The sequence below is a fragment of the Sus scrofa genome, chromosome 13, assembly GCF_054392235.1.
Source record: "Sus scrofa isolate SSC_HxYL_T2T_F1_AM1 chromosome 13, Sscrofa_HxYL_maternal_Yorkshire_Landrace_v2.0, whole genome shotgun sequence".
In the NCBI taxonomy this organism is placed as follows: Eukaryota; Metazoa; Chordata; class Mammalia; order Artiodactyla; family Suidae; genus Sus; species Sus scrofa.
Window position 1 is genome coordinate 160,500,194 of NC_139395.1, and position 25,996 is coordinate 160,526,189.

Sequence of the window (25,996 nt, forward strand, 5' to 3'; positions counted from 1 at the left end):
AGGGCATGACTCAGCCTTCCCAGCCCTGTGCAGGGGAGAGACTCTCCTTTGAGGGAACCCCCAGAATAGATGTCTGTGAGCTTATAATTCACTCTCCCCAGAGGGAGAATGGGATGGGGCTGATGTTTTATTTTGTCTCACATTAACTCGATTCCAGTGGTATGTTAGGTGCAAGCCAAGAGCCTCAGGCAAGGTCTCAAAGCTGCTTAAATGTCATTCCCTGCCTAGTGAATGCAGAAGGGAGCAGTTGTCACAGAGGCACTGCCTCTGTGTGTTGACATAGGCTGGCAGCTCTATCCAAGGGACTCAAATGTATCCTGGTATCAGGATGACCATGGCAACCAAAAGGGATGACAGTTCCTGCTCCCAGTTCAGCCCTTCATAAGTGATCAAAATAGAACCATCTTAAAGCAGTTTTCTGAAACTATGAGACAGGAATCAGAACTGAAGTTATTTGGCAGGAAGACATGATTGGGGTTGGGGGTTGATTGAGTTGGGACATGAAGAGATGGAAATGTTTCTGAAGGGATGGAAATGAACTATAGCTTGATCATATGTGGCTTACGTGAGAGTCTGCATTTGTCAAAACTGATCAAGCTGTATACTCAGTGCCTGTGCATTTTGCTGTATGTAAATTATTCTTTCCTTATAAAAAAGCTATTTCATTTTCCTTATAAAAAAATCTAATCTATTCTATTCTACAGGAGGCCACAAAAGAGGCAATTCTGATAGTCTTCATTTTCAACCTCCCTTTCTGGTACCAATTGGAAAAGGACAGCTGGAAGTTCCATTCCTGGCTCCCTGTGTCCCACTCTGTTCATAGGTCACATCCAGGACTAGGAATCCAAAGCCTGCATCTGAAGCCCTGCCTGCTACTCACAAAGCCTGTGACTTTTGTAGCAGCCCTTCATCTCTCTGAGGCTCTTTCTCTTCCTCCTTAAAATGGATGGTAATGATCCCTGCCTATATTATTGACGGAAACACAAAATAGTATTTAATAAACTGAGAAGAGCTACGGGAATACAGATTGGACACCACCTCAAAAAAATCATCACGATTTAGACACACACCTAAAATGAACAAGCTCCTAAGTGTAGTGTTAAAACTCCAGTTGGACAGTCTGCTATGAAAACTTCCATAAACAGGATATAGCTAAATAATCATAAGCAGTGGTATGAATTTTAGCCTGCAGCACCCAAGTGTGAAATAATGTTATATCTCTTTATTTCTTTAGTCATATAATCTGTTCCAAGCTTCCACTGGCTTGAGAGGCAGGAGGTTCACTTTCAATCCATTTAGAGGTACCTTGATCAACTCTAAGCAGAGACATTGCCATCTGACACCCTCAGATTAATCACATACTGTGGGGCTAGAAAACATTAAATTCTTTACTCTCTCCGCCATCATGTCTATGATGGGGATGGTAGAGTAAGACTTTACTACAGTGCTGGTTTCTCTTTATAGGGTGAGCAAATTAGATGTTAACACTTGTTAGTAATGGTATATCTGTGTGTGTATAAACATAACATATGTGAACACACAAACATACATATAGAAACATAACACTAGCAACATCTCCTCCAGCATCTAGAGCCTCCACCCATAAATTGCAATACAAACAGATGGAGGAAGGTAGACTTAATGGATGCAATTCATTTCAAGAAGTGTGTAAGGTGAGGAGAAAAGCACTCTCCCTAACCATAGACAGATGCTCTCAAATTGAATGAGATGAGCAGGTTCAAAAACATGATGAGAACACCTCTTAAAGTAACTTGAGTTGAGAGCTGGCTTCAGGTATTGGAATGGCTGCCAACATGGGAGAAGAAAAAGAACAACCCTAGGGCTGTCCCAGGGAGAAACAAAGACCGAAGGGTAAAAGTCACACTCAACACAGAGAATCTAAAAGTAAAAAAGATACTTCCAACAAAAGTTTCCCAGCATTGGAATAGACTCTCCCCGCACTGGGGAATTTCAAAGATATTGTGATAAGACAATATAGATGTTGCACTAGAGGACTTCTACATTCAATGCAAATTGTTTATTATTCTTCACTAGAAAAGAGAATCAAATTTGCAGAAGAGTCTCTTGGCATTATCAGGTATATTTAGGAGTTAGTTTCCTTGAGAGAGAGAAGCAAAAACACAGAGAAGCCTCACAATGAGCCAACAGGGAAAGAGATTAAGACTCTACTGGCTGGACCAGTGGTCCCATTAGGAGCATGCCGGGCCAACATCCCAGGCATAGTATCTTTTTTATTTTTTGGCCGCACTTGCAGCATTTGGAAGTTCCCAGGCCAGGGACTGAATCTGAGCTGCAGCTGTGACCTATACCTGGATCCTTTAACCCACTGTGCCAGGCGAGAGATCAAACCAATGCCTCCACAGAAACCCAAGCCCACTACAATCAGATTCTTAACCCACTACACCACAGCAGAAACTCCAAGGCACAGTATCTTGAGAGGCTACCCTGAGCCCAACGTGAGCTTCTGTCAGTATCCAGAGTCCAGTCTGATGACCTAGAAACCAGCAACTGGAGACTCTAGACAGAATAAAGTCCACACTCAGTCTGTGATTCAAAACAAAGATAGAGTTGCAATCAAGACTAGGTATGCTAATAAAAAACCTAAGCAGGGGTTCTTAATTGTTTCAGGATACTGAACCCCTCTGAGAGTCTATCAAAGTTATGGCCCCTCTCTGCAGAAAAATGTGCATTTCCACAAACACACACCATCATGCTTAAAATTTCAAAGGGTTCTTCGAACCTTCTATAATTCATTAAAGAACTTCAGGTTCAAAATACTAGGCACCATCAATAGGTGATGATGGATTAGTTTTCTTGAAGGAGTCAGTCCTCCCAAACCCTGACTGAACACTCTGATAAATAAACACTGTGGTTTCAATCCAGCAAATTCTAAAGTAGTAAGAAACCATAACCCATTTATCTTTCTCCCTGGTACCTTTCCACCCAATGGGAGAACAGAAGCCCAGGAAATAGGTAAAGATACCTCAGAAGATGGCTCCTCTGTGCCCCTAAAGACTAGAGTGTAGGCTGTACCTGAACCATGCAATGGTCAATACACAAAAGTATTTCCAGTGTCCTGTTCACAACCATAGAGACATTAACCCAGTCCCCAACTGAGCTCTTTCTATAGACTGCTCAGGCTGCTGTGTCCAAACAGGTCCAGAGAAAGTATCAGTTATCTTCGTTTAAAAATGTCTTTTCCTGGCATGTAAACCAAGTTGAGGTTCTTACCAAAGAGCAGTAAACATGGGGTGCTGGTTATCTACTGCTGCATAACAACCCCCCCCAAATTTAGCAGATTAAAACAGGATTTAGTACCTCATATGTTCTGTGGATCAAGAATCTGGACACAGCTTAGACAGGTGTCTGTATCTCAAGGTCTCTCACCAGGTTATGCTCAAGGTGTTGGCTAGGACTACAGTCTCATCTGAAGGCTTGATGAAGGGAAGATCCACTCCTAAGCCCCTCACATAGTTGTTGGCATAATTCAGTTTCTCAGAGTCTTGCAGTTTGGAGGTCTCATCTCCTCACTGGCTGTGGGATGGAAACCTCCTCTAGTTCCTTGCCATATGTGTCTCTCCACCACATAGCTCATAACATGGCAACTAGCTTCCTTTGGAGCAAGCAAGCAAGAGAATGGAAGAGTGAAACAAGATGGAAGTCATAGTTTTTTGTAATGTAATCTCAAAAGTGGCATCTCATCTTTTTGCTATATTCTACTCATTAAAAAGGAGTCATTAATTGTGCTAAGTGAAGTCAGCCATACAATGAGACACCAACATCAAATGCTTTCACTGACATGTGGAATATGAAAAAAGGACAGACTGAACTTCTTTGCAGAACAGATGCTGACTCACAGACATTGAAAAACTTTTGGTCTCCGGAGGAGACAGTTTGGGGGTTGGGGGGATGTGCTTGGGTTGTGGGATGGAAATCCTGTGAAATTGGATTGCGATGATCATTATATAACTACCGATGTGATAAATTCATTGAATAATAAAAAAGAAAAAGAAAAGAGTCATTAACATCAGCCTACATTCAAGGTGAAGGGATTACACAAGGGCCTGGGTATCAGGAAGGGGCATCACAAAGATCCATCTTAGAGACTGCCTACCACACATGGGCTCAAATTCTGGTGTTTCATTGTAGGATCACAAGCAGTAACGCAGCCTCTCTCAGCCTTGGTTTTTACCTCTAGTGAAAACAGAGGCTAACAGTACCTAATTCATAGAACTGTGATGAAACTTAAAGATAATGAATGTAACTCAGACAACTCAAAAACAAAACACCACAACTCAGTTAAAAATGAGCAAAGTAGGAGTTCCCATCATGGCTCAGTGGAAACGAATCTAACTAGCATCCATGAAGACACAGGTTCGATCCCTGGCCTCACTCAGTGGGTTAAGGAGCCAATGTTGCTGTGAGCTATGGTGTATGTCGCAGATATAGCTCAGATCTAGTGTTGCTGTGGCTGTGGCATAGGCTGGCAGCTACAGCTCCAATTCGACCCCTAGGCTGGGAACCTCCATATGACACAGGTGAGCCCTAAAACGAAAAAAAAAAAATGGGTAAAGTACTTGAATGAGTATTTCTCCAAAGAAGATATATAATGGTCAATAAGTATATTTTTAAAATGCTCACTATCATTAGCCTTTAGGGCAACACAAATCAAAACCAAAATTAGATACCATTTCTTACCTACTAAGATGGCTATTATTTTTATAAAATGAAATAACAAGAGTTGGTAAAGATGTGGAAAAATTGGAAACTTCAAACATCGCTATGGTAATATAAATGGTATAGTTGACATGGAAAAGAATTTGTTCCTCAAAAAGATAAACACAGAATTACCAAATGACCCAGCAATTCTTCTCCTAGGTATACACCCAAAAGACTTGAAATGGCAACTGAAATAAATACTTGTATGCCAATGTTCAAAACAGTTTTATTCACAATAGCCAAAGGTAGGAACAACCTAAGTGTCTGTGGTATATATGTACAATGGAATATTATACATCCATAAAAAGGAACGAAGTTCTGAAAAATGCTGCAACATAGACAAAGCTTGAGAACATTATTTCAAGTGAAGTGAGCCAGAAACACAAGGACAAATATTGTATGATTCCACTTACATGAAATATCTAGAAAAGGTAAATTCATAGAGACAGAAAGTACATTAGAAGTAACCAGGGACAAGGGAAAGTGAGGAATGAAGAGTTGTTGCTTAACGGATATTGTTTCTGTTTGAGATGATGCAAGGGTCTTGGAAATACATAGTAGTAATGGTTGCATAACATTGTGAATGTCGTTAATGCCACTGCATCATACACTTAAAATGATAAAATGGCAAATTTAATGTTATGCATATTTTACCACAATTTTTAAAAAATGACTTTATTATAGTATAGTAAGTACTCAACAAATTGTAATATTAAATTCTTAACCATCAGCAGAGACTCACTCAGGAAACAATTGAGAATGCCTTGGACTATAGATCCAAGGCCCTGTCAGATCTCAGATATGAAAAAGTTGTGGAGAGGGTGAGAGAAATCAAATTTGCTTCTACCAACAGCTACTTCCTTGGTGACCATTACTGGGTCACTACATTTTCCACAAATTCTTGGCACTAGCAATTGGAGAAAGAATTTAGGGAGACATTATTATATTCCCTCTGATAGTCTGGGGGACAGGCATAAGCTCAAGTTCTCAGGTAAAACTTACACAAGAGTAAAATTTGCCTTCGTTAGATCATCTTCTTTCATCTCAGTTCCCCTCTGGATTTGAAGTGACTTCACAAAGTGTTCTAAAATTGCTCAGCTGTCTTTTTATAAAGGCTACTTTCCCACAGCAATCTAGACTAGTGGTTGAGGGCTCAGAGCTTGAATTCAAGCACCCTGGGGTCTGCATCCCGGCTCTGAAGTTTCTGGAGAGAGTGATCATAAGCTGGTTACCTGATCTCTCTAGTGCTTCAGTTTCTTCCTCTGTAAAATGAGGATAACAATGCTTAGCTCATAAGGTATTTTAAGGTATAAATGCAATAATGTGTATAAGGGATTTAGGAAGGAGCCTGGCAAATATCAAAAGAATGCAATAAATGGCAGCTAATATTATTTTAGAGCACTATTACTTTCCTACCAAAGCTTATAAACATCTGTCTATAGAACTTTAAATAAAGGAAGAATTATTTAACTTTAGTTTCCAGTTATCTGATGAATAAAATAGCCACTTATTTCTCCATGCAAACATTTAATGGACACTTGCTATGTGAATGATATTCTGTTGTACGATTATATAATCATGCTTCATTCAACTGATGTAAGTGGGGTAGAGTAAGGAGGTGTGAACTGGAAAACAGCCAAGACCGCAGTCACTGTAAGAATTAGATGAAGGTCCTCAAGCAATTAAAATCTTCCTGGTAGCTTCTAGTATCCAGGTCACCTTATGTTACAAATGTTTTTGAGAAGTCAATATAACTGTGCCAACATCTTTATATAGAGCACACCGCTTCCTGGATGTGACTAATTATGAAGACCAAGTTTGTTCTAACCCTCCTTGGTAGGAAATGAGACTCATGTCGGTGCTGTTCATGACTATTATTTGACAGCTGGGCCACAAGGCAAAGGAACCCCTGTGTGCGTGTTCAAATTGTGTAACACTCCAACAGACTGCTTATTCTGTAAGGACATAAAGAAATAGCAAAAGAAAGCAACCGTAGATCTTTCTCAACTTATGATGGGGTTACATCCCAAGAAGCCCATCCAAAGTTGAAAGTATCCTGGGAGTGCCTCATGGCTCAGTGGGTTAAGGATTTAAGGATTCAGCATTGTCACTGCTATGGCTCTGGTTGCCACAATTCCTGACTCAGGATCCTCCACGAGTGGAGGGTGCAGCCAAGAAAAACAAACAAACAAACAAACAAACAAAACCCAACAACAAACAAACAACAAAAATCCTCAGTCAAAAATGCCTTTAAAAGGAGTTCCCATCATGGCTCAGTGGGTTAGAACCCAACTAGTATCCATGAGGATTCGGGTTCCATTCCTGAGTCTCGCTCAGTGGGTTAAGGTTCCAGTATTGCCATGAGCTGGGACTCTTAGCCTGGGAACTTCCATACGCTTCAGGTGTGGCCCAAAAAAGGCCTTTCAATACACCAAACCCACCAAACCCCATAGCTTAGTCTAGCCTACCTTAAACACACTAAGAACACCCACATTAGCCTACAGTTGGGCAAATTCACCTAACACAAAGACTTTTTTATAATAACGTGTTGAATATCTCATGTAATTTATTGAAAATGATACCAAAAGTGTATTGTTTACTCTCGTGATTGTGTGCCTGGATGCCTAGGAACTGCGGGACATTACCATTGCCCCAGCATCACAAGAGAAGAACTCAGCACATGTCACTGGCCCAGAAAAAGATCAAAATGCAAAATTCCAAGTATGGTTCTTACAGAATAGCCGTCACACCATCATAAAGCCAAAAAGTCTTAAGTCGAACCATCATAAGTCAAAGGCCATCTGTAAAAGGAAACTTTAGGCATCACTGAACTTCAGAAAATATTTCTTTGAAACAAGAATTATTTCATCCAAAATAATTTTTGAGGTATTAAAAAAAAGAGAGAAAAAACATGAAGAGGGTCAAATGATTGTGTGAATTTTTAAAATGTTTTTCTTAATGGGCATAAGTTTAAGTTTATAGAACTACCACTTCATCAACTGTCTTAAGCTTCTAAAGATACCACTAAAGTTAAACAGCAAGAACAAAAATATCTTTTTAATTTAAAAAAAGAACAAAGTTTGAAACTTTCAAGGAAATTAATATAGACAGGCTGCTCTGAAAAGAAAAATGCCTGTAAAAAAGAAAAATTAATTTCAAGAGGGGAAAACTAAATACATCACATGAACATGATTAAATCTAGTAATTGCGACAAGCCCCAAGAAACTACACATGAATACAAAACATTAGTTGATCCACTTCATTTTTCTAAACTATATAAAATTTTGCTTCATTATTTCAGAAAGTGCTGCATTTTCATTTCCATCAATTGTTCTAATCATACAGTGTCATTTACTTCATATTTATACCATGACTTTCTTGTATCCACTTGGTTTTCTCTGAATTTCTAATTGCATTTCTTTGTTGTTGTTGCTCTTATTATTTTTCACTCATCGAGTTACTTTTTTTCCTCCTTCTCATTAATAGTGTACTTTCTACTCTCAGGTTCTTAACAATCAATTCATAACATATATGCCTCGCTTTAAAGACATTTTTCATGGATCTTCTAATATCATGCTATAAATTGAACTGTTTAATTTTAGGCCTGCTAATCAGTTGTGTAACTAGGAAATAAATCTCATTCAGGAGTTATTTCCAATAGGTATGAGGGGGAAGGAATCAATCAAAAGTGACCCATAACTGACACAGATATTAAATTTGACAGATAAGGGCATTAAAATCATTATTACAACTGCATTCTTTATATTCAAGAAATTAAGTAGAGGTATGCAAAGGAAAAAAGCCAAATAGAATTTCTAGAAATGAAAACTACAATATAAAAGATTAAAAAATGCATTGAATGGGATTAATGTCAGGTTATACACCACAGAAGAAAATATTAGTGAAATTGATATAAAAACAGAAACTATCGAAAGTTAAGCACAAGAAGAATTTTCAAATATATGTGTATTTATAGAAAGACAGACAGAAAGCCAGAGGGAGACATACAGAAAGAGACAAAGGGGAGGAAAGAAATAAGTCAGCCAGATTGGAAAGAAATAAAACTGTCAATATTTTCAAATGACATAATTATCTATATATAAAATCCAAAAGAATCTCCAAAAAAAAAAAAAATAACAACCCACTAGAACGAATAAGTACAAGGTTGCAGGATACAAGACCAATATGTAAAACAATTGTATATTTCTATACACTACCAACAAACAACTGGAAATTGAAATTATAAAATAATTTCACTTACAATAGAATTAAGAAAATTAACTTCCTAGCAATGTATCTGACAAAATAAAGACCAATACACTAAAAACTATAAAATATTGCTGGAAAAAACTAAGACAGACATAAAAAAATGAAGAAATATATCTTTGTTTACATGTGGAAAGATTCTACACTGATTTATAGGGAAGACCCTAAATTGATCTATGGAATAAATGCAATTCCAATCAAAATCCTACATACTTTTGGGATAGAAAGTAACAAGATGATTTTAGAGTTTGTATGGAAACGCAGAGTACCTGGAATGACCAAACAATTTTCAAAAAGAAGAGCAAAACCAGAGATGTCTGACATTATGTGATTTCAAGACTTAGCCTCAGTAAACAAGATTGTATACTATTTTTTTTAAATGTATACATTCTTTTTTTTCACATTATCATGCTCCATCGCAAGTGACCAGACATAGTTCCTAATGCTATACAGCAGGATCTCATTGCTTAGTCATTCCAAAGGCAATAGTTGGCAACTATTAACTCCAAATTCCCAGTCCCTCGCACCCTTTCCCCCTCCCTCTTGGCAACCACAAGTCTGTTCTCCATGTCCATGATTTTCTTTTCTGTGGAAAGGTTCATTTGTGCCCTATATCAGATTCCAGATATAAATGAAATCATATGGTACTTGTCTTTCTCTTTCTGACTTACTTCACTTAGTATGAGAGTCTCCAGTTCCATCCATGTTGCTGCAAATGGCATTATTTTGTTCTTTTTATGGCTGAGTAGTATTCCACTGTGTATATATACCACATCTTCTTTTTTTTTTTTTTTTCTGTCTTTTGTCTTTTTAGGGCCACATCCACGGTATATGGAGGTTCCCAGGCTAGAGGTCTAATTGGAGCTGTAGCCACCGCCAGCCTACACCACAGCCACAGCAATGCCAGATCTGAGCCAAGTCTGTGACCTACACCACAGCTCATGGCAATGCCAGATCCTTAACCCACTGAGCGAGGCCAGGGATCCAACCTCTAACCTCATGGTTCCTAGTCAGATTTGTTTCCCCTGTGCCGTGATGGGAACTCCTATACCACACCTTTTTAAATCCAAGACTGTGTACTATTGGTATCATGATTGTTTACTGATAAACAAATAGATCGATGGAATGAGAGAGTGCAGAAATACACCTCTGCAGACGTGGACACTCATTTTTGACAGAGAAGCAAAAGCCATTCAATGCAGAAAGAATAGCCTTTTCAAAAAGCAAAGGTGGGGGAAAATGGACATCCTTAATTTAAAAATATGAACTCCAACCCATGTCTTGTACCATAAACAAAACCTAACTCAAAATACTTCATGGACCTAAATATAAAACCTAACACTATAAAACATCTAGGGGGAAAAAATACAGTAGAAAATCTTTGTGACCTTGAGTTAGGCAAAATTTCTTATATAAGACACCAAAACACAATTCATTAAAAAGAAAGTATTGATAAATTGGACTTCATCAAAATATTAAATTTTTGCCCTTCAAAAGACTATTAAAAGAATGAAAAGGCAGACAAAGACTGGAAAGAATATACTTGCCAATTATATATCAGATACATAGCTTGTATCTGGAATGTATAATGAACTCTTAAAACTCACTAATAAGAAAGTAAATACCCAATATAAAATGAGGAAAGGATTTGAATAGACACTTCACCAACATAAAAAAATATATAGGTGGTAAATAAGCACATAAAAATATGCTCAACATCATTATTCACTATGGAAACCCAAGTTAAAACCACAGTGAGGTATCACCTCCTGTCCACAAATATGACTAAAATTAAAGGGTGGCCATACAAGTGTCAATAAGGATGTGGGGGAACTGAAACTTTCATACACTGTTGGTGGAATGTAAAATAGTACAACCGCTTGTGTGGGTACTGTTTTACACCTATCATACCATCTAACCATTCCACTCCTAGGAATGTATCCAAGAGAAAAGAAGCACACATCTATACAAAGACTTATAAGTCACAGCTGCCTTATTTCCAGTAACCAAAAACTGGATGTGGATAAACAACAGAATACTACTCAGCATTAAAAAGAAATGAGCTATGGAAAGTTCCCTGGTGGCTCAGGAGGTTAAGGATCCAGAATTGTCACTGGCCCTGGTTACTGCTGTGGCACAAATTTGATCCTGCCCAAGAACGGCTTCAGGCTCAGTCGAAAAGAAAAAAGGAAAGAAAGAAGGAGAAAGGAAGGGAAGAGGGAGGGAGAAAGAGAGAAAGAGGGAAGAGAGGGAGGTAAGGAGGAAGGAATGAAGGGGTGGGAGGAAGAAAGGGAGGGAAGGAGGAAGGAAGAGGGAAAGAAAGGAAGAAAGAAATGATCTATTAACAAAAATAGCAACATGAATGGATATAAAATAACTATGCCAAGTGGAAGGTAAAAAAGAGTACATACTGTATGATTCTATTGAAATAAAAATTATTCACAATGCAACTGACTTATATGAACAGAAAGCAGAGAAGTGGTTGCCTGGGGAAGAGGGTGGGATGCAGAAAGGATAGTTGGTCAGGATTACAAATGAACAAAAGAAACTTTTGGGTGGATGAATGTGCTGAATGTCTGGATCATAGTGATGTTTTCAAGGCTGTCATATTTATGCTAAAACTTCCCAAATTGCATATTTTAAATATGTGCAGTTCACCAACTATACTCCAATTTAACAAGTAAAAACACTAGGGGTGATGATGAAGCATAGTTAGCATGAGAGACACTGCATTAGTCTTACATCATGGCTCCCAGTGGCTCCACCAACATGGCCAATCCTGCTCAAACTGGACTCTCAGTCCACACCATTCCAAAGCTTACAGGGACAGTCTAGAGCACAATGGGAATATTCTCTCCCTCATTTTGAAAACTTTTGTTTATCCTGCCTATGCTTGCACAATTTTGAAGTTCTGTGGATGTTTCATTTATTTTAATCAGACTGCTAAGTCTTTATTTATTTATTTATTTATTTTTGTCTTTTTGCCATTTCTTGGGCCGCTCCCGCGGCATATGGAAGTTCCCAGGCTAGGGGTCCAATCAGAGCTGAAGCCGCTGGCCTACACCAGGGCCACAGCAACGCTGGATCCGAGCCGCATCTGCAACCTACACCACAGCTCACGGCAACACCGGATCGTTAACCCACTGAGCAAGGGCAGGGATCGAACCCGCAACCTCATGGTTCCTAGTCAGATTCATTAACCACTGCGCCACGACGGGAACTCCCTAAGTCTTTTAAAACTTATAATCCAATCAACCATTGCCCCCAAAGTCTTGGTCCCATAAGTATTGTCACATCAGATCTCCCCATCCTGTGCTTAGATCAATTAGTGTTTTGCATGCAACTAATACGTTTTATAATTTCAAACTGCTTTCTAGTGTTATAAATATAGATGCTTTCTATTTAACCCTTTGAGTCCTAATTGCAGTATCCAAAATTGCAATATACTAGTTATCCCCACTCACTCTGAATTAACTTCAAACTTGAAAGTAAAACTATCTAGATTTTTGGAGCTCTCTGGTGGCTTAACAGGTTAAAAATCCAGTGTCACTGCTGTGGCTTAGGTCATTTTCCATCTATGACCTGGGAACTTCCACATGTGGGTGTGTGGGGGGGAAGACACCTAGATTTTCAACCACAAGGCCAATAACTTTAAAAAGTTATTGATGTCTTATCATCTCTATTGTCAGTTTCTGTTATTACATGAGTAATAAAGACTGCTATGGAACTTGGTTGCTTTGCTTAGCTAGCTTGTGAGTAATTGAGGTATTTTCATAATGCTACACATTTTATTGACTGTGATTACAGACATTTAACATCGCCTCATTTTGACGTTCACACTTTTGCCAAGGTTTGTCATCATCCTTGGATGTGTCTGGTGAGCCAGCACAATGTCACTTGACATCCCTTAACTAGATTTGGGCTACATATACTTGGCCTTCATTCCTGAAAGTATCTCCCAGTTACTGCAAATAAGACCAAAAAAATAAATAAAACAAAAGCGACTAAGTGCAGTAACATTCTACCCTTCGAATTCTGGGAGGCTTCCTCCAGAAAAGGTTTCACTGTTACTTAGTAGCAGATTCACAAGTTCCTCCATCACCCTCCCTTCTTCCCTCTCCCCACTTCCCTTCCTCCCTGTTCCCCACAAGGACTAAGGCACTTGACAAGGCTCTGGCTCAGCCTCAAGTGGTTCCTTTTGAAAGAAAATCACTGATGAGTAGATTAGAGCTGATTGGAGATACCTACCAGGGGGAATTTCCTAAGAACTGAGAGAAGACAAGCCTCCCCCAAGTCTCAGGAAAGTTGTTCCTTCTTCATTGTGGATGACTACACCAAGCAGGTTTTGCTCTGAACATTCATGACAAATGAAAGCAAGAGGAGACTTTGTTTTACTTGAGTGATTTCAAAAGGAAAAAAAAAAATCTTTGCAATATGCTCCAAGACTACGTCTGTCTTTCCCACGGAAGGAGGCAAGCTAGGAAGTGACTTTTCAGAGACAAGATAGCATGCCTGCCTTCAAAGGAACAGAGAAAAGGAGGCAGTAAGTCCAAGTTCTTCACACAGAAACTGATGACATGGTTGTGTAAGATCAGAAATGCTGGCATTTCCATTGCGTCTTTAAGAGATGTGAAAGGCAGAAAGGACAATGGATTCAGGACGCAGAGGGGACTTAACCGGGGTGTGCTTTCTGAAACACAGTGAGGAGTTCCCGTCACAGCTCAGCTAGTGTTGAGGAACCCGACTAGTATCCATGAGGACACAAATTCAATCCCTGGCCTCGCTCAGTGGGTTAAGGATCCGATGTTGCCACGAGCTGTGGTGTAGGTCGCAGACGAAGCTCGGATCCTGCGCTGCTATGGCTGTGGTGTAGGCCTGCGGCTACAGCTCCAATTGGATCCCTAGCCTTGGAACCTCCATATGCTGAGGATGTGGCACCAAAAAAAAAGAAAGAAAAAGAAAAAAAATGAAACACACTGAGATGCAACACCACTAGATGGATGAAATAAAAAGAGGAAGCTGAGTCTAACACACTGACTTGGAAGTGGACAAAGTCACATTGGCTGTGTCATTTGGGGATATCATTTAGGCATGCTATCTCCGTCACTCAGGTGAACCCGGACAGGGGCTGGTAGACACCTTGACCATATTTTATGAATCAAAAATCAGAACACATGAGCTGACATTTACTTATACTTACAGGATTGACTTATAGGATAGAATATTTTAAATTCAACTGACCAGGAAGCTCCAGAATGCATGGTGACAAAAGAAAGGGGCAAAAAGACAATCTAAGGTGTACCTATTCAGTGAACTCAACAAAAAAGCTAACTGAAACTGGTTCATGCTCTTGAACTCTGTGGACAAGTTCATTTATACTCAGAAAGACTGAAAAATTGAACTGCGAGTTGCTCATTTTAGGATTTCCCCTTTTGACTTTGATATTTCATCCCTTTATGTCTTTAATATATGAAGGACTCCAAGGTTTAGATACACATAAACCCCAGGAAGGGGAGGGGAGATTGAGAAAAATCCCAGGTAGGATACAAGGAAAGTATGGTCCTCGTCAACCCCTCCCCCACCCACTTGTGCCCACCAAGCCATAAAGGCTCTCCTGTGTATTAGGGATGCTCTGTGCTGGCAGAGCTTGAGAAACAGAAGCCCAGTGTAGACCCTCCGCTGACTGAGGAAACCTCTCTGAGAGGTAGGGAGAGGGAGCCTTCCAGCCTGGAGAAGCAGCCCTTCTTTAGTGAGCCCAGCTACTGTCTCCAACTGCCAATAACAGCATTAACTGTCCGCTAGCCTCTTTATTTTCCTTCTTCAGGTATTCTACTGCTGGCTACTGTAAGAAATCAAGCACAGTATTTCTCAAACTCTAATGTTATAAAAGTTCAGGGTTTTTTTTAAATTTTCCAACCCATATATTGGATTGGAAAAATGAAAAAAAAAAAAGGGGGCATATAAGCCTAAAAATTTTTTTGGCCACACCAACAGCATGTGGAAGTTGCTGGGCCAGGAAGAAAACCCTCACCACAGCAGCAATCCAAGCTGCTGTAGTGACAATGCCAGATTCTTAACCCACTGCACCAAGAGGGAACTCCAAGCCTAAAATTTAAACATTAACACATATACAATTACTTTGTCCAATTGTTATTTATGTTTCTGAATGTTTACTCTCAATTTCTGTATTTACCTTAATTCAGACCAGTAACAAAGTTTTCCTACTGGTCCCCCTTGACAAACAATGCTTTGAACCCTAGAGAACATTCTTTTGGCAACTGGAATAGATGGACATAAATGTAATTAGACAACCTGGGTCTTAGGATTGGAAGCTCAATGAATATCTGTCATAAAATTGTCACCCAGGAGAGGTGAGAGTGGATTGAGCCACTGAAGGAAAGCCTAAACTCTAGTAGAAAACGGAGGTTGAAACAGAGAAAGAAACAGGGAACAACAGCAGTTGAAGAGCAACAGGTACTCAGGAGCTTGGAGAAAGAAATATGTAGAAATTTATGACCTGCTTAGAAAATTCTAAAAGAGTTTAATCAAGACATTGAAAGACTGAAGATACAATCAGACAATACCCAGGACTTTGCCCTAAAATCTACAGCATCCTGCCCAGGAAACGAACCAATTATTTACAATAAACTACCCCAGAAGCCAGTTTGTTCTAAATCAGACTTGTAGGAAGTCAGACTGCTATTCTTAGAGACAATTCAGGAAGCTAAACAATACCTTACATAACCATCAGCCAAAACTTGCCAGGACTTGATTCATAACCAACAGATCCCCTAATATTTGCCCCTCTCTCCAACTTAGAACCAGCTAGAAAAAGCCAACTATGCACCCCTAGCCAATCACACAGGATGCCCTGCTTCCAGGAAGCCCACTTAGAGCCAATCAGGGTGTACTGGAAGCCTTCCCTTTTTTTCAGTCTAAAGCTGCCTGCCTTTGGGTCTCTGCCTAACTTTGAGTCTCTATAAAAACGTAAATGACAGTGGCTGACTCCCTTGCTATAGCATGCTTTGAATAAATAGTCTTTGGTTTTTTCATTTAGTTGGTCTTCATTTATTTCCACAATATGCTTACTTTTCTTTGGAGACCTCAATGCTGTTCATGACAGATGACAGAGTTTCCATAAGCATTTCAGAAAAATGTGCACACTCTTAATAACCGAGTCCAATTCCATCGCTATTTTGGCAACCCCATTTCCCTCATGCCCATAGCCAATCTATCGGTAAGTCCCATCAAGTCTGCATCCAAAATATAACCCAAACAGACTCACTTCTCCTCCATTTCCAGTACTGTGACTGGAGTCCAAGGAGCCACCCCTGTCTCTGGATTGCCACAAAGGCCCTTCTCTGGTCACTGCTTCCTCTCTTGCTCATAAATCAGCCAGAGAGATCTGCATATCAAATATATCATTTCTCTGCTTAAGCCTTCAAATGGCTTCCATCCCACTTAGAATAAAATCCAAACTCCTACACCATCTGGCATACTCCCTCTCCAGCCTCACCTTGTTCCACCCCTCCTGTCATCCACTACACCTCAGTGACACTGGTCTTCTCAAATATGCCAACCTGGTTCCTATCTCAGGGCCTCCGCACCAGCTGTTCCCTCTGCTGGGAATACTCTTCCCGACCTCTGCATGGCTGACTGCTTTTGGTCGTTCAGATCTGAGCTTAGCCATCACCTTTTCAGAGAAGCAAAGAAAACACCTACACTACGATAGTCACCCGATCCCTGTCACATCACCCAATTACCTCTCTGTGTAATGCTCCCTACTACCTGAGACTTTTCTTTGGTAGCTGGTTTTGTTCTGTCTCCCTCTACAAGAGCAGGGATCTGGCTGCCATGATTATCCTGTGTACCTTCCATTGTATCCCCAGGCCTGGTATTGAATCGATGCTCAATAAGTATTTGGGTTTTTTTGGTTTGGGGTTTTTTCCTTTTTAGGCACACACCCCAGGCTAGGGGTTGAATTGGAGATGCAGCTACAGGCCTACACCACAGCCATGGCAATGCCAGATCCGAGCGGCATCTTCAACTTGCACCCTCAGCTATGGCAACGCCAGATCCTTAACCCAAAGAATGATGCCAGGGATCAAGCCCGCATCCTCATGGATACTATGTCAGGTCCTTGATCTGCTAAGCCACAATGAGAACTCCTCAATAAGTATTTGTTGAAGGCAGTTCCCGTGTGGCTCAGCAGTAACAAACCCAACTAGTATCCATGAGGATATGAGTTCGGTCCCTGGTCTCACTCAGTGGGTTAAGGATCCGGCGTTGCAGTGAGCTGTGGTGTGGGTCACAGACACAGCTCGGATCCGAGTTGTGCGTAGGCCAGCAGCTGTAGCTGTGATTTGACCTCTAGTCTGGGAACTTCCTTATGCCATGGGTACAGCCCTGAAAAAAGGAAAAAAAAAAGTATTTGTTGAACAAATAAATGAATGAATGCAAAATTGCACTGCCTGAGACTTTGGACTCTGGTTGGTGAAACTACTCTCCCTTACCATATTCCAGCTCAAACCCAACTCCTATGCACTCTTGCACACAAATCAATTTCCAGCTTCTCTGGAAAGTCTTCCCATTCCACCCAGATGGTATGATTTCTCTCTTCCTCACACACAGCTCTGTCTGAAGGGTATGTTTGAATTTGATCACATCCTACCTTGAGGCCACTCCCTGGAATCCTGCTGCCCAGTCCTATTCAGCTCTCCCCTTGCTTAACTTAGCACTCGTGCATGTTCTACCCACCTAAACACATGTCTGTGTTCCTCCCATAAAACAGTGCAGCGAACATAGCGAAAACTCAGTAGCTAGTTGTTGAATAAATTTTCTTAAATGCAAATCAGGTAAAATCAGGATAATGTTAAAGCTATGTTTTGTAGGACAGTGCCAACCAACCAACCACAGATGAGGTCAAAAGTAGAGACCTCAGAGTACTTCCTCAGATCCACATGTGTTTCTCATGGCCAATGCATTGGTTTGTTCCTTGCAAAGTTATTTCATCTCTTTTTTCCTCTCTTGGATGCATTCTATGTTACAAAGGCAAGGCTGTGCATGGATTGGGATAACATTACTGAGGACAGGCTTATATGCCCAGTGGGCAGCCAGCCAAAAATTGCAGCTTGAATGACATTTTTTCTGCTTGGCAAAGAAAGAGTTGCTTTACCACCCTGGAGCTCAAACACCAGTTCACCTGGTTGGTGAAGGCTTCTTGCTATTTTATTGAAATTATACTCCTGAGAACTCAGACAGTAGTTGCTCCCCTAGAGTCTGGTTTGTGATACTAACTCTTTCTAAAGTATGTAAAAGAGCTAAAATAATGTTTTGAGGAGTGAATTTTCAAAAAAGATCAGCAATTCCACAGGTTACTCCGGCTTTTTTCCCCATCTGCTGTGACAGCAGGTGTGATTTCACAAGCCCACTGCCATCAATCATCCTCTGCAACCTGTCTCTGGTGCCTGACAAGGTGTTTACGTGCATAACATGGAAACCATCACTAGATCTCGCAAACAAGTAAGGCTGCCTTTCACAATCCTCCAAAGGAAGACTTCCATGGAAACCTAGATGCTGAGTTCAGGTGGGTTATTTATTTAACCACCACCGTCACCTCCTTCCAGGAGTTGCAAACTCAAAGACCTTCAGGGGCAGGTGGGTACTATGAAAGTTGGAAGCATCCTAAAGTTGGAAGCATCCTCTGTCTATAAAATGACAGAGAAGAGAAAACTGTGGCCAAAATGGAGAGTACACACTCTGTCTAAAAAGTATTTGCATTCCCTTTCCATAAAAATGTGCTGGCTAAACCCAGGTTTGATGTGGCCAGGCATAAAGTGGCCACGAGTTTTTCAATCTCTATGCTCTATGAAGTCCATATCCTGAGATCCAAGCATGGATGTTTTCCAAAGAATCTTAGAATTCATAAAATTATGGACAATGGAAACTGAAAATGATCTTGGATCTATTTATTTCAACTTCATCTTTCCAAGTAAGGAAACTGAAGTCCAAAGGTTGGTAAACCAAACAAAGGGTACGCAGCAAACGTGTAGCAGAGTCAAGACAAAACCCTAGTCTCCAGCTCCAAGTCTGATGATTTTTTAGCAACTTGCCATCACTTTTCCTATGCGTTAGTAATAACCTTACGCTTCGTGTTTGCTTAATATAAATATCACTTTAAAGATTCATCACAGTGATATTAATAACAATAAAAGGTTCAAATGATACAGGCTGCATTAAAATGTTATGTCAACCCAATAAAAGGGAATTTAGTCATTAAAGATAGCTATAGTGTAAAATGTGTACCAATATTATTCACAATTATTTTACATGATAAACAATCGCTATAAAAGTAAGATTTCAACTATTTAAAAGTATGTGTGCATTGGAGTTCCCACTGTGGCACAGTGGAAAAGAATCCTACTAGTAACCATGAGGTTTCGGGTTCAATCCCTGGCCTGGCTCAGGGGTTAAGGATCTGGTGTTGCTGTGAGCTGAAGTGTAGGTCGCTGACATGGCTTGGATCCTGCGTTGCTGTGGCTGTGGTGTAGGCTGATGACTGTAGCTCCAATTTGACCCCTAGCATAGCTTGGGAGCCTCCATATGCCATGGGTGTGGTCCTAAAAAGCAAAAAAATAAATAAGCAAAATAAAATAAAAGTATATGTGCATGTAGGCAAAAAAATGAAAAATTTCCAAATAATATTAGAGTGTCATAATTACTGCCACTCTTTTAAAAATCATTTTAATGCTGTTATAATACTCTTTATAGCATTTTAGGTTATTATTTTTAACATGGAAGTTCATTTTAATCTCAAGGGTAGCCATTTGCCACTTCCTACCTTCTTCCTTCTTAGCAAAACCTCATATTTTCTTCAATTATCTAGGCTTTTCCCTTATGACTCAGGAGAATGTACTGTTCATCTGTTAATAGCAGTGTTTCCATTCTTTGTTAGTGATTGGCTCAAGCATGGACACAGGTTATAAATCTGGCAAGTGAAACATAAAGAGAATTTGGTGTTGAACTACTTGGAATGGGTTTCCTAATCATAAAAAGCAGGTCTCTTTCTCCACCTCTGGATGTTGTTGTGAGAATATAAACACCTGGAGCTGCTGCAGCCATCTTGTGAAGATGCGGAAAGCCAGCCTGAGGATAAGACCCATATGCTAAGATTGGCAAGCAGAAAGATAGAAATGATCCCTAATGATTTTTACCTACCTGAAATCACCTACCTCTGTACAACCTACATGAGATAATCAACTCTTTATCATTTAATTCAGTTAGAAAGGAGGTTTTCAGTCATTTGCCAAAGCCCTAGGCAAAATAATAAACTTGATTCTTCCCCTTGTATTTTGAGAAGCACACTGGGATATCTTTGTGGAGAAGAGCATACCCCATATTTTCTTCTCTTTTCCTTTTCCTAAGGCATAGGCTGCACAACTGCATTGAAATTCTCTGGTGTCTTATTTCAAAGATGTGATCAGGATGGATATAAGCACAATCCATGTGCCTGAGCTACCAGCTATGGTTCTACTAAGCACCCTAGTATGACCAAAACCTGATGACCATCGGCACTTTAATATGGCATCTTTAAAACATAAGAGAGTTGAAACCAGTGTGAGAGCAAAATCCTCTCTTAAGAGAAAATAAGACAGGAAGGAAGAGGAAAGAGCATTTCTAGAGCAGAATGCCATCCCAATAAATGTGAGTTTTTTAAAATTCCCCCAAGTGTTCTGGTGACACCAAATACCCTTGTTTAGATGCTTGTATTTGTCCTTTTTCAAACCAGGTATTTTTGTTATAGTCTGTCATTTCTCTTTACTGTGGGAGTAAGTGTATTTCAATCACAGCAGTGCAGTAAGATATCTGGACATCAATGACAAGTTTGCAAAGGGGCTGTGGAGGGGACAAAAGCTACCGCTGAATGCAAGATTGCTGTCATTAACATACAAAGTTCTACGGGTCCTGTCTGCTGGGGAGAACTGAATTTCTGAGGATTAGAAAATGTAACCCATAGAGAATGGACTGCAGATATACTTTATACATGCTGAGAATCTTGAAATATCAGATATGAACATAAAGGAGCGCCTTTGTGCTCTAGGGCAGGGATCAAACTATTATAAAGGCACTTACCTAGAAAGGCATGGGGTGTGAACACCTAAACCTCAATTTATGGCAACAATAATAACAGTCTATTTCTAATCCCAGAGAACATTTCCTCCTGGGAAATCCTAAAGGGTCTAAAACTATTTTTTTTAACAAAATGAATACATTTTTCAAGTATATCTAGGCATTTGCAAAAAATAAATAAATAAAACACAATGTGTTTTATAATAGAATGCTGTCGACTGTAACAAAGTTAAAGAACCTCTCTCTATTATCTCTCCAACTTATTCCCCACAATGTCCCTTGCCCCTTAATTCTGAAATATGCCTCACTTACTCTAGAGCTCCTAGGCCCCTTTTAGGCTCCCAGATCCTTGCCCTCCCAGCCATTTCTACTTTCATCATATTTCTTTCTTTTTCTTTTTTTTTTTTTGTCTTTTTTCTTTTTCTAGGGCCGCACCCACGGCATATGGAGATTCCCAGGCTAGGGGTCTAATGGGAGCTGTAGCCACTGCCCTATGCCACAGCCACAGCAACTCAGGATGCAAGCCGCGTCTGCGACCTACACCACAGCTCACAGCAACGCTGGATCCTTAACCCACTGAGAGTGGCCAGGGATCGAACCCGAACCTTGTGGTTTCTAGTTGGATTTGTCAACAACCGAGCCACAACGGGAACTCCTTCTTTCATCATATTTCTCTTCCATCTCCCTCATCTCCCACCCCCCACACATAGTGTCCTGACTTCCAAAGGAGCAATAAAAACAAATGGAAAATAAATAAGTTCTTCATGTAGTGTCTATAACCTGCATCTCTTTTATAGACTTGTTCTTTATACTAGTGCTTCTTAAACTCTAATGAATAAACTGAATATCTTGTTAAGATGCAAATTCTAGATTCGGCAAGTCTGGTACCCAAGGCTCTCCATTTCTAACAACCTCCAAAATAAAGCTATTTTGCTGCTCCAGATCCATGGCCTAAACTTTCAGTAACACAGTTGTATAAAAACAGTTACATAAACAACATCTGAGATTCAAACAAAACACACTAAATAATTAAATGGCCATTGCTTCAGAATGTCATGGGATTTCATAGAGTTTGAGATGTACTCTTCTGAACACTAACTATGACAAGTTTGAGAAAGATTGAATCTCAGTGCATTACTTATTGCTAGACAATAAAATTATTGGCTAAAAATAATATCAAACATTTATTGCACTCACAATTCTGAAATTTGGGCAGAACTTTGCAGAGATAGCTTGTTTCTATTCTATACAACATCGACTGGGACAGCTCAGTTGGAGACTAGAGGAGCCATTTACAAAATGACTGACTCTGATGGTTGGCAAGTTGATGCCGGCTTTCAGCTGGAAGTTCAGCCAGGGTAGTGGGACAATTGTCTTGGTTCCCCTCCATGTGGACCCCTGCAGGGGCTTCTTAGGTCTTCTCATAGCGCGGTGATTAGATTCCAAGAGCAAGGATCTCAAGAGAACAAAATAAAAAGTATGTGGCATTTTGATTGCCTAACCTCAGAGATCACATATCATTGGTTCTGCCACACTCTATTAGTTGAGGCAGTTACAAAGGCCTACCAGGTTCAAGAAAAGAGACAGACTCTACCTCTTGATGGTGGGGTGGAGAGGTTCTAGAAGAGCATGCAGGATAGGAGATAAAATTGCAGTCATCTTTGAAAGATACAATCTGCCACATTCATTAGCCCCAAATCCTTTGTGAACGAATGATAAAATAATTAAGATACAAATCTCTCTAATTCTAGCCCATCCCCAGTCCCATTTACATGTATTCTAGGGAAGAAGAAAAGAAATATAATATTAAGGAAAATGAGAAAAAGGTAAAAGAATTAGAGATTATCTGACAGAGGGTAGGGAAAAAAACAGGAAGAAAATATGTGGAAAAGTAAAGACGAAGTATAAAAAGGACGTAAGATGCAAGAACACAGAAAAGTTGATGTAAATATGGAGACAAATATCACTTATTTACTTCCCTTCCTACTATCACTCTGCTACCTGTAAAACACTGGAATGGATACTAATCTGATTTGTTGGGAAGCTTCCTCTGTAACTTGTTGCCATTCTCTGGTAGAGAGAAAGATTGGAGCCCAGACAATAATAAGTGAATTGAGCTATTTTTCTCTTTCAGTAAATTTATTACAGCAGCAGAGTGAACTCAAATATGAATTCTAGGGCTTTCTCATCTATGGCAAGACCATCATAACATTGGTGAGGAAGGTGGGCTGGATTGGGAAGATGCAACCGTACTACCTGGTCTACTTACTGCATTTGCCAAATTCCATTTGCACTCTACAACTTGAAGTCTGATTCTAGTGAAAAAAACACCAACGGGCTAGTCTTTGATGGTATTCATGCAAATTAAGATCATCACAATAATCAAGTCTACCAGTTCACAGTGAGAAATGCTAGTTATGTTGATACATGGAAACAAAATGTCCCTTGTTCAAACAACACCCTGAAAATTGGCCTCATTTGGTCTCCACACTGTCCTGTGAGCTCTGTGGTGGTTTAAAGTGATGTAAGAAGTCACAGTGCACTCAATGTTTGTTGTGGAAGGCAAGATTCCTGTGATGAAACCAAAGCATTGCTACCATGGAGCCGCAATTTCAAAGACTAGAAGGGAATATCTGCACCACAAATTTCACAACAATCCCCTTTCAAACAAAACCACTGAGCATGCCTATGTATCAGAAACTCACCTAAACTCTTGCTCTAAACCTCCCAGGTCAGGTTCAAAAGATGAAGACTTCTTTTGATGAAGCACTGTTGACTGGTATGTGACAATGTTCCAGTCATACTATTGAGATGGGTTCCTGGAAGGAAAGTGAGGAGAATGATGTATATTTTTCTTGATTTCTGCCCAAGCATGTCTGTTCTGTAGGCGTCCTGGAGTCCTTCCCAGAAGGCAGATCTCAAAAATCTTCACTGCCAATCATGAATACGAGTTCCATTTACTTCAAAGAATGAAACTTGTTCAGAGTTACATGAATGAAAAAGAACAACTGCTGATTATCATCTCCACTGATGACCTGAGTAAGAGGACCCCCTCATTCACCAGTGTCTTTCTGTTCCCTATAGCAGTCAGGGAATCTACTAGAGAGGCAGCTGAGTTGAGACTGAGTTGACTACCTAGATGTGTGACTTTGAGCAGGTCACTTAATTTCTCTGTCTGTTGCTTCTACATAGAATTAGAGTAAGAGTCTTCATCCCTCTTTATTTTCCTTTGAACTTTGCCGAAGAAAGGCATTACAAAAGGGCTGAGGAAAATTCTACCAGCAACATTGATAGCTGCTCTGTAAGGATACACAATGTACCCTCAACACAGAAAGTTTAGAAATGTGGCCTTTCCTGCTACATTTATGCATTATCAGGGCAGTGTTATCATCAGTTACAATACCACCAAATGTTAAAGAAAATAAACATAGAATACTCAAAATGGAACCATGATGCTGAAAAGGAGCAATGAAGACCCTGAGCTCCTCAACATGACTCTGCTTAATTCTACACGTACACTCTTTGTTGTTACATATCAGACATGACAAACCTTGACAGTGCATATTCTTTTGGTCCCCTAATCCAAGGGGAGAAGAGTCTGGGGTTTACATTTAAGCTGGGGCTTCCAATTTTAGGGCAATGTTCAATATAGTTACACCACATAACAGTACCTTTATGTCCCACAAATCAAGAAGAACCGTGAATATGGTACCTAACCTCCCTAAACCTCTGTATTAGTTTGCTAGGGTTTGCATTTTTTATAAAAAATACCACAGTTTGAGTCATTTAAACAACAAAAATAAATTTTCCCATGGTTTTGGAGGCTAGACGTCCAAGATCAACTTGTTGGCAGATTTGGTTTCTCCCAAGGACTTTCTTTTTGGCTTAGAGATGGCTGCCTTATTTCTGTGGTCCCTCATGGCTTTTTCTCTCTGGTGTGTGTGTCTCCAGGGACACACTGTATGTGTCTTCCTGGTGTCTCTCCCTCTCCTTATAAGGATACCAGTCAGATTGGATTAGGGCCCACTTAATGGCCTCATTTTCACTTAATCACTGCTTTAAAGACCTTCTCTCCAGTTACAGTCACATTCTGAGATTAAGGCTTCAATCTACGGATTTGGGACGGATACAATTCAATCCATAACAGCCTCTGTAAAAATGGGCATCATGAGAAGTTATGTAAGATGCAGATGGAACCATGAATTAGAAAATGGCTTGTAAGTCATCATAACAATACTGTACCAATGGCATCATCATTTTTGTCATCATAATTATTATTATCTATGGTACATTGTCAGACTTCTGGGAAATCTAAATTTTCCATCTTTGGAAGAATTATAGCATAGCGGTTAAGAGAACATGCTCCAGAATTAAGACATCTCGACCCAAATCCTGGCTCTATTACTTTTTAGCTGTATGGCTCTCAGAAATGATTTTTAACCTCTCTAAGCCTCAATTTCCTATCTATAAATTAGGGATATAAAAATAGTACCTACCTTTTGGGTTATTGAAAGGATTAAAAGAGTGCATAAAATGACTGGCTGCTAGTACCTGCTCAATAAATGATGGCTGCTATTAGTAGCAATATTTAGAGCTTGTTGCTGCTGCCTTTCTCAGCCAGCAGAGGTCTCCATCACAGTCAAACCAGGGCCAGCTTCCCCATGACAGTATGCAGGGCTGCCAAGCAAACCCACTGTTGCCAGAGAAAGTGGTAAAAGAATTTTTACCACCCTCTCTGAAAGAAGGAGAAGAAATTGAAGGCAAGAGAGTAGGGAGTAGTTAGAATTCCATGGTTAACTGTTATATGAATAGGTGACCATGAATTAAGATTGTCTAAATTCTAGTATTGCTTCAGAAACTT

At 39.9% G+C, this 25,996-nt stretch overlaps 2 protein-coding genes across 8 annotated transcripts in view; one reads left to right on the forward strand and one right to left on the reverse strand.

Annotated features, from left to right (window-relative positions):
* Positions 1–25,996, forward strand: part of NAA50 (N-alpha-acetyltransferase 50, NatE catalytic subunit) — a 574,571-nt gene that overhangs the window by 101,997 nt on the left and 446,578 nt on the right. The gene's annotated exons all lie outside the window — the stretch shown is intronic.
* Positions 1–25,996, reverse strand: part of TIGIT (T cell immunoreceptor with Ig and ITIM domains) — a 125,627-nt gene that overhangs the window by 71,692 nt on the left and 27,939 nt on the right. For 3 of the 7 annotated variants that reach the window (XM_084991287.1, XM_084991291.1, XM_021070349.2), the window contains exon 3: positions 23,841–23,954. The exons of 3 other annotated variants lie outside the window; for them this stretch is intronic. The gene's annotated coding sequence lies outside the window, so the exon portion shown is untranslated. Of the gene's footprint in view, positions 1–22,332; positions 22,592–23,840; positions 23,955–25,996 lie in introns of all 7 variants that reach the window. One more of the 7 variants, XM_084991288.1, reaches the window with a different exon arrangement.